This window comes from Oncorhynchus tshawytscha, linkage group LG30 (genome assembly GCF_018296145.1).
Source record: "Oncorhynchus tshawytscha isolate Ot180627B linkage group LG30, Otsh_v2.0, whole genome shotgun sequence".
NCBI lineage: Eukaryota > Metazoa > Chordata > Actinopteri > Salmoniformes > Salmonidae > Oncorhynchus > Oncorhynchus tshawytscha.
Window position 1 is genome coordinate 9,813,105 of NC_056458.1, and position 8,945 is coordinate 9,822,049.

The window sequence follows — 8,945 nt, forward strand, 5'->3', positions numbered from 1 at the left end:
GCTCTCATTGCTGTTCACTTCTTCAACTCTTATTTTCTCTCTTACAGACAGAGGAGTCAATTTGTCGGTATGATTTATTAATCAACATATCTCACTTGAATAAGGCCCACCTGCCGTTTACTCTCAAATGATAATATCGATGTCTATTTAGTATGTCTAATTTGATCACTTTCTGTCTTTTCAAAGTTTGACCATTTGTGTTAGGCACCTTGTGGCACCATTCTGGCAGACCATTTGTGTTAGGCACCTTGTGGCACCATTCTGGCAGACCATTTGTGTTAGGCACCTTGTGGCACCATTCTGGCAGACCATTTGTGTTAGGCACCTTGTGGCACCATTCTGGCAGACCATTTGAAATGAAGCTCTCCTCATAGCATGAATTTAAATGATGAAACTGATGTTGATTAATAAATCATACCGACAAATTGACTCCTCTGTCTGTAAGAGAGAAAATAAGAGTTGAAGAAGTGAACTCGGTTTAATCACTTTCCCGTAGTTGGAGGGGAAGATCCGAAATATGAGGCTGAACTTGTCGGCTCTTGGTTAACAAGATGTACTGTGACCACAGGGGTGCAGAGAGAGACGTAGAGAAGACTTGAATGGAGAAAAGGCCCAGGTCTCCACTAATCATTGCACGATGAGCCCTTAAGCCCAAAGTGGATGGTGGGTTAGAATGTTACGTCCCTGAAAGACAGATCCAGCTCATTTAAACTTTAGGGCCAACAAGAAGCAGAGGAAGAGAGGGAGAGAGAGAAAAAGGGAGAGTGGAAGAAGCCAGGAGAAGATAAATTAAGCCAAAGCTGTGACATCATGCCGTCATATTTGACTTTGACTCCATTTTCATAACTACTGTTTTTAACTTCTCTCTCTTCTAAAATTCAACAATATCTGTTTGATAAAATGCACCAAATCAAACAACCTGTAGATCGACTGTTCAATGCCATCTATGTGAAAACACCTGTAGCATATCGTGTCCTTCAGGACACCATCTCACTGTGTTGTAGTGCACAGACTTCTCTCCTGATGAGAAGCCTAAACCTACATGCTGACAGTACAGTGTTGGACAGTACTGCCATCCATGCGTGATATCACTGTTTCTTAATCCCAAAAGCATACCACTATTTGACTGAACTACATTTGCAAACTGTCATTCCACTTCTGGTTTTGAGAGACACGATACACTTCGCTGAAATATTCTGTGAGTAACCCTGACCATTTATATCGTGCTGGAGACAAAGATAGGAATATTCTTTCAGCCTGCTGTTTAGCTAGTTAGTGTACATACAGTATCAGTTCAGCACTAAGTTGTTGGTAGGACACACACACACACACACACACACACACAGAACATAACTTGAAGCCATCACAACACTTCACATTAGGAGTGTGCCAAAATGTGTTTACGTGGCAGATTCAGCTACAGCACTTCCAGGGAAAACACAGACTGCACGTACTGAAATATCAACAGCAGCAGCAGCAGAGACCTAATGCCATGGATCTCATTAGCACACCTGAACCATGCCCTACGATTCGATGCTAATTCAAAACGCACAGACAAACAAACAAGTATAACTTAATGCTGTACACTGTACGCAATGAAAGTGAATTACTTTTAATTTGTCTGTGACTTCTATGTCCTGCACTAAATTAGACAATGTGTGTGCGCAGTGAAGCACACAAAACAAGAGACAGAAAGCAAGGAATGACTGGTTGATCTATGTCCCTCCTAGTTTGAGTCTTACTGGGCTGGAGCCTGGCTTCTCATCTTCCTCCTCCTCCTGCCCACCCCTCAATCACTCCCATATCCCTGTCAAAGGTCCCCAGGTCTGCATGTACAGTTGAAGTCGAAAGTTTACATACACTTAGGTTGGAATCATTAAAACTCATTTTTCAACCACTCCACAAATTTCTTGTTAACAAACTATAGTTTTGGCTAGTCGGTTAGGATATCTACTTTGTGCATGACAAGTAATTTTGTCATGCACAGACAGATTATTTCACATATAATTCACTGTATCACAATTCCAGTGGGTCAGAGGTTTACATACACTAAGTTGACTGTGCCTTCCAAAGCTTGGAAAATTCCAGAAAATTATTTCATGGCTTTAGAAGTTTCTGATAGGCTAATTGACATAATTTGAGTCAATTGGAGGTGTACCTGTGGATGTATTTCAAGGCCTGTCTTCAAACTCAGTGCCTCTTTACTTGACATAATGGGAAAATCAAAAGAAATCAGCCCAAAGAATTGTAGACCTCCACAAGTCTGGTTCATCATTGGGAGCCATTTCCAAACACCTGAAGGTACCACGTTCATCTGTACAAACAATAGTATGCAAGTATAAACACCATGGGACCAAGCAGCCATCATACCGCTCAGGAAGGAGACGCGTTCTGTCTCCTAGAGATGAAATACTTTGGTGCAAAAAGTGCAAATCAATCCCAGAACAACAGCAAAGGACCTTGTGAAGATACTGGAGGAAATAGGTACAAAAGTATCTATATCCACAGTAAAACGAGTCCTATATCGACATAACCTGAAAGGCCACTCAGCAAGGAAGAAGACACTGCTCCAAAACCGCCATAAAAAAACACACTACGGTTTGCAACTGCACATGGGGATAAAGATCATACTTTTTGGAGAAATGTCCCCTGGTGTGATGAAACAAAAATAGAACGGTTTGGCCATAATGACCATCGTTATGTTTGGAGGAAAAAGGGGAAGGCTTGCAAGCCAAAGAACACCATCCCAACCATGAAGGACGGGGGTGCAGCATCATGTAGGGGCAGCAGGTAGCCTAACGGTTAGTGTTGGACTAGTAACCGAAATGTTGCAAGATCGAATCCCCGAGCTGACAAGGTAAAAATCAGTCGTTCTGTTCCTGAACAAAACTAAACTTGCCTAGTTAAATAAAGGTAAAATAAAAAAGATGTTGTGGGGGTGCTTTGCTGCAGGAGGGACTGGTGCATTTCACAAAATAGATGGCATCTTGAGAGGGAAAATTATGTGGATATATTGAAGCAACATCTCAAGACATCAGTCAGGAAGTTAAAGCTTGGTCGCAAAAAATATAGAATATAGAAAATTTGTGGGCAGAACTGAAAAGTGTGTGCGAGCAAGGAACCCTACAAACCTGACTCAGTTACACCAGCTCTGTCAGGAGGAATGGGCCATAATTCACCCAACTTATTGTGGTAAGCTTGTAGAAGACCCAAGTTAAACAATTTAAAGGCAATGCTAACAAATACTAATTGAGTGTATGTAAACTTCTGACCCACTGGGAATGTGATGAAAGAAATAAAAGAAATAAAAGCTGAAATAAATAATTCTCTCTACTGTTTTTCTGACATTTCACATTCTTAAAATAAAGTGGTAATCCTAACTGACCTAAGACAGGGAATGTTTACTAGGATTAAATGTCAGTAACTGTGAAAAACTGAGTTTAAATGTATTTGATTAAGGTGTATGTAAACTTCTGACTTCAACTGTATCTGTCCCCTCAGCCTCTGCCATGAGTCACAAACTGAGGGAGGAAGCATCACCATGCTGAAAGGGCTCACCCAGTTTACCTCCTGTCAAGTGTCATCATCATCATATTCTCTTTGTACCATTGCCTCCTCTAGTTAGTTTTGATTCAAGCGCACAGTGACATCCCCATCTCCAAAAGGAGCCTATGGAGAAGAGAATATGCGGTGAAGAGAATATGCGGTGTTCATTTGGTGGTTGCGAGTTGTTTACTGCACCATGACAACAGTGCCATGACAACAGTGTCAGAGTCAAGATGTCTTTTGATCCATTGTACATGACTGCTAGACTATGTGGGTTACGCAGTTCAATTTCAGACTAAATCGTGTAATGCTGTGGGCACTGTAGGAGGCTGTGAGGTCACAAACAATGTTCCGCCCCCTAATACCCTACAGGTGGAGTTTCATAGATAGAGAATCCGCCTTGGAGAAAGAGAAAGGGAGAAACAAAGAGCAAAAACTCGGCTCTAACTCATTACCCCGACTAACTCATCCCCCGTGCCCTGTTTATTTTGCTCATATCCCAAAAAAATCCAGAGAAATACCATTCCACAGAGACCTCCCAAACATGCCAATTCAGTGGGATCAAGCTTGCTGAGTCATGAGGGAGCAGTGAATAGTAGCTGCGTCTCAGAGAAAAAGCTTACTTCCTTCACTCTCTGTTCTCTCAAATCTGTCCTCCTCATACAGTTCCATGTTCCCTGCTGGACCTGTAAATCTGAATGTCTCACTCCTCGACCGCCTAGCTGTGCACTGTGACGGAGGCCTTTTGCTCCATATGTCTGAGCAGATGAAGAAGCTGGCTGAGGCAAGTCGTTTTTCCTGTGGTCACACTCAGAGTCCAGGGAGGAAGTCATCTCGTTGTGAGCCCTGTATCATGCAGAGCACAGGACAGAGAGATGGAAGGGGAAAGTGGCGCAGACACACAGGCTAGTCTGTGTCCAATGAAAGCATGTACGGTCTGTATTTGAAGCATTGCAGGGGTTTTTCTTTATAGGGAGGAGACAACATCACGAGCAGGCAAAGGGGCCTAAAGAAGTAGAGTTGATGGGAGATGGAACGGTAAACGAATCCACTAAAGTCAGAGGTATAGCACCTCTTCCTGTGACCTCATAAGGAAAGGACTTTAACAGCATCAGTCCACTCTAACCTTCAGACAATACGAATGGTGTGGAGGAGGAAAAGCTCATAAGGAAGTATATAGACGTACATTTTCTTTTTACCCTGCCTTTTCCAAACTGTTGAAACCTTTCCTCTGCTCTGCTGCAGAACCAGACATCTCTGAGGTCAGTGTTCTGGCTAAGGTGGCCTGTGGTCGAGGTAAGGCCTGAGTTCTGCTCTGCCGCAGAACCAGACATCTCTGAGGCAATGTTCTGGCTAAGGTGGCCTGTGATCGAGGTAAGGCCTGAGTTCTGCTCTGCTGCAGAACCAGACATCTCTGAGGTCAGTGTTCTGGCTAAGGTGGCCTGTGGTCGAGGTAAGGCCTGAGCTCTGCTCTGCAGCAGAACCAGACACATCTCTGAGGTCAGTGTTCTGTCTTAGGTGGCCTGTGGTCGAGGTAAGGCCTGAGTTCTGCTCTGAAGCTGGACAGAAATAGTGCCTGCCAACCCATTTTACTATGCTGCTTTTGTAGAGCACTTAACCTGCCATGTTCATTACAGAAGACAAACCCCCATTATCCTCCCCCTAGAAAAAAACCTGTGAATCTACTAAGCGTTTGACGTCAGGAAGCATTTTTTGGACGTATTTATTTAGTCCTCTGGACGGCCTTGATTTCAAGTATATTTTTGGTCCGTTCCAAACCGGTCTACATTTGGCCCAAACATAGACGTTCAGATTTGGTCTGGACCGGGCCTTGATTTAGCCCAAACAGATCTGAACCAATCGTAGACATCTATGATTCACAAGTTTGGACAGCACAGTACAGTAGAGCACAGCAGATTACAGTACATTACTGTACACAGTAAGTTTTTAAAAAAGTAGAGTATAGTACAGTAGAGCTCACTAAAGTACAGTAAAGTAAAGAAAAGTAAAGTATAGTGTACTGTATTGTACACTACTTTACTCTAATGTACTCTACTGAACTAAACTGTACTCTACTGAATTAAACCAAACTGTACTGTACTGTATTCTTCTCTAGATGTCTATGATTAGTTCAGATTTGGATCTGGTCTGCACCGACCAAATTTGTACTTGTTTGGGGGCGGGGCTCATTTGAATAATACCATCATGCTTTGCATGTGTTGGTTTTACATATACATTTTGGTCAGTCAGCAGAGGCTCTTATCCAGAGTGACTTACAGTCAGTGCATTCAACTAAAGTTGATGAACAACTGCATATCACAGTCATAGCAAGAGAAAATCTGTAACTGTTACTCAGAATGTTATTGTAGTGGAAGTGGTCTGTTGGTTTATTCTGTATGTTGACTACTTTAAGCATCATCAACATCCAGAAAATATGTATTCTAACCTTTCATTCAGCAACTGAAATTAATGTGTTGTCAACTTCTGGAAAATATATTTTCAATGTAATTTTGCTTACTGGCAAGTTGTAACTATAAATCTTTCATGTGATTTTTTAAATCTGTACTCACCAATTTTGGGGGCTTCAGTTTAGTTTAACTACAATGATCACATAGGCCTATTTCTGACCCATTCAATATTGTATTTTTTACTTTGTCTATTTTAGTTGACTGTGCACACAGGCACTCACACATGCACAAACCCAAACACACACAGTATATGAACTGCATCATTGCCTTGTACCCTGTTTTAAAGCAACTAATCAGCACAGCTTTGTGTTCAGTCACAGTGAGCAGATGCACGTAGGTCCTCTGAATCAAATATTTATGAGTGCTTTGATGAAAATCTACGTTGCATTAAAATTAGATATGTTTTCTCTTGACTCAATTTCATCCCGCTTTGACATAACTTATTCATTTATCTTTTCTTTCGTTCGTGAACAGTTTGGAGAGCATGGTCTATCTTTTACATGCTATTACAGTAGCCTATCAGTGAATATACCAGTTGATAATGGCGTTTGATTGAGCAGAATTGGATTAAATATAAATCACTGACATCTGAGTAACCCTCGATAACAGCAATATTTTCGATATATTCCAAGGTTATGTAGCCTATCCTGCCTGCCTAGTGATTCTGTGTTGTTTCCAATAATTTGACAAAATCACAATGGAAAAGGCTATCTGGAAAGTCTGGATACATGTACAACTATTGAAAAGAATAGAGATATGTTTCATTTCTCAATACGATAAGTAGCCTACCATTACAGCCTTCGGGTTGCTGTCGCATTGCCAGTTATTATACACTGTCCTGAGTAGGCTAAATCAATCCAACATATTCCGACGTAGGTGAGTAAATACATCACACATTGGCTTGTCCGCAAGGTAAATGTGCATTTTCTCACTTTAAACAAATACACCTTTTTCATTTAACGATAGCACCGCATTCTCTCATCAGCAACACCTCAACGCCGAGGCAGCCTACACTTCTCTCCGCTGCCGTTATGGCTAGGGGAGACCTGTTACCTTATGCAATTATGTGCACAACACAAACAGCAGGTTGTTGCTTGTGAATGAAACATTGCAGTATATCATATCGACGATGGTGTTCCATGCCTCCTTGACACATACACAAAACCTTGGACAACAACAGATTTACAACCAGACACACACAAAACACACCGTCTCACCAGAAAACAACGTTTCTTCCTGCTCTTATTTTCTTCCGACTTTTTGATTTTCTTTCCGTCAATCGGCGCTGTTTTGGCCCAACTGATTTCTCCGTCAATTCTTATTCCACTGGATTTTGAAGTGTTTTTTTTTTGTTACGGGGAAATGATGAGAGGGAAAGCGCTGTCATCGTGGAAAGCCTGCCCTCTTCAAACTAACCTTCCCGCCCCCTCCTTCTACCCTTCTCAGATTGGTGCTGGCTACCAGCAGATCCCCCACCCCAGAGGTGTGTTTCAAACCCGTCGTCCCTCATCACGTACACACGGTGACAGTGGACATCCGCTGAGGGCTCCGGAGTAGCCTACCGGTTACCAATAAACACTGGTATGCCGCTCACGGCGGTTGCAAGCTCTGTTCGCTCACCTGTTTCGATGCAGACTGATGCTCGAACTGACACTACAGTAGCAGGTTCGTATTTCCAAAAACACTGTTTGCGCACATGTTCAACTACTGTTGCTACCATACATGTTCCCTAAATGAATATGGAAAACAGTCACAAAACAACTTTAAAATGTCTATTGCCAAATATGTTTTGGGGTAAGTAGCTAAGCTGCCACCAAACACTTCAGCCTATGCGTTTTAACTAACTTTCATCATCAGTTTAGAAGCAGCCACCACACACTGCCTATGTCTTCTCCATCAACTTCATATGGTCCAAACAGGCGTGCACATTGGCTTTCCTCAGACAATGTTCTGCCCTGACCCATGTCCCATATTGCTTCATTATGCACAAAATCCAGTTAGGCTACATACCAGTCAATAGTTTGGACACAGCTACTCATTCAAGTGTTTTTCTTTATTTTTTAAAACTATTTTCTACATTGTAGAATAATAGTGTATACTTCATCATTATGAAATAACACATATGGAATCATGTGGTAACCCAAAAAGTTTTAAACAAATCCAAATATATTTTATATTTGATTTCTTCAAAGTTGCCACCCTTTGCCTTGATGACAGCTTTGTACACTCTTGGCATTCTCTCAACCAGCTTCATGAGGTAGTCACATGGAATGCATTTCAATTAACAGGTGTGCCTTGTTAAAAGTTCATTTGTGGAATTTCTTTCCTTCTTAATGTGTTTGTGCCAATCAGTTGTGCTGTGACAAGGTAGGGGTGGTATACAGAAGAGAGCCCTATTTGGTAAAAGACCAAGTCCATATTATGGCAAGAGCAGCTCAAATATCCAAAGCGAAACTACAGTCCATCATTACTGTAAGACATGAAGGTCAGTCAATCTGGAAAATTTCACAAACTTTTAACGTTTCTCCAAGCGCAGTCGCCACAGGAAAGGAAGACCCAAAGTTACCACAGCTGCAGAGGATAAGTTCATTAGAGTTAACTGCACCTCAGATTGCTGCCCAAATAAATGCTTCAAGTAACTGACACATCTCAACATCAACTGTTCAGAGGAGACTGCGTGAATCAGGCCTTCATGGGCGAATTGCTGCAAAGAAACCACTACTAAAGGACACCAATAAGAAGAAGAGACTTGCTTGGGCCAAGAAACACGAGCAATGGACATTAGACCGGTGGAACTCTGTCCTTTGGTCTGATGAGTCCAAATGTTGAGATTTTTGGTCTTTGTGAGACGCAGAGCATATGAACGACGCATGGAGGAAGTGGTGTGATGGTGTGGGGATGCTTTGCTGGTGACACTGTTATGTGATTTAT

General features: G+C 42.0%; 1 protein-coding gene across 1 annotated transcript in view; it reads right to left on the reverse strand.

Moving 5' to 3' along the window:
* The window catches only part of LOC112228791 (gamma-aminobutyric acid receptor subunit alpha-3), a 160,591-nt gene extending 152,970 nt beyond the window's left edge, over positions 1–7,621 (reverse strand). The window contains exon 1 of the mRNA XM_024394434.2: positions 7,232–7,621. The gene's annotated coding sequence lies outside the window, so the exon portion shown is untranslated. The remainder of the gene's footprint in view (positions 1–7,231) is intronic.
* Between the last annotated feature and the right edge of the window lie 1,324 nt (positions 7,622–8,945).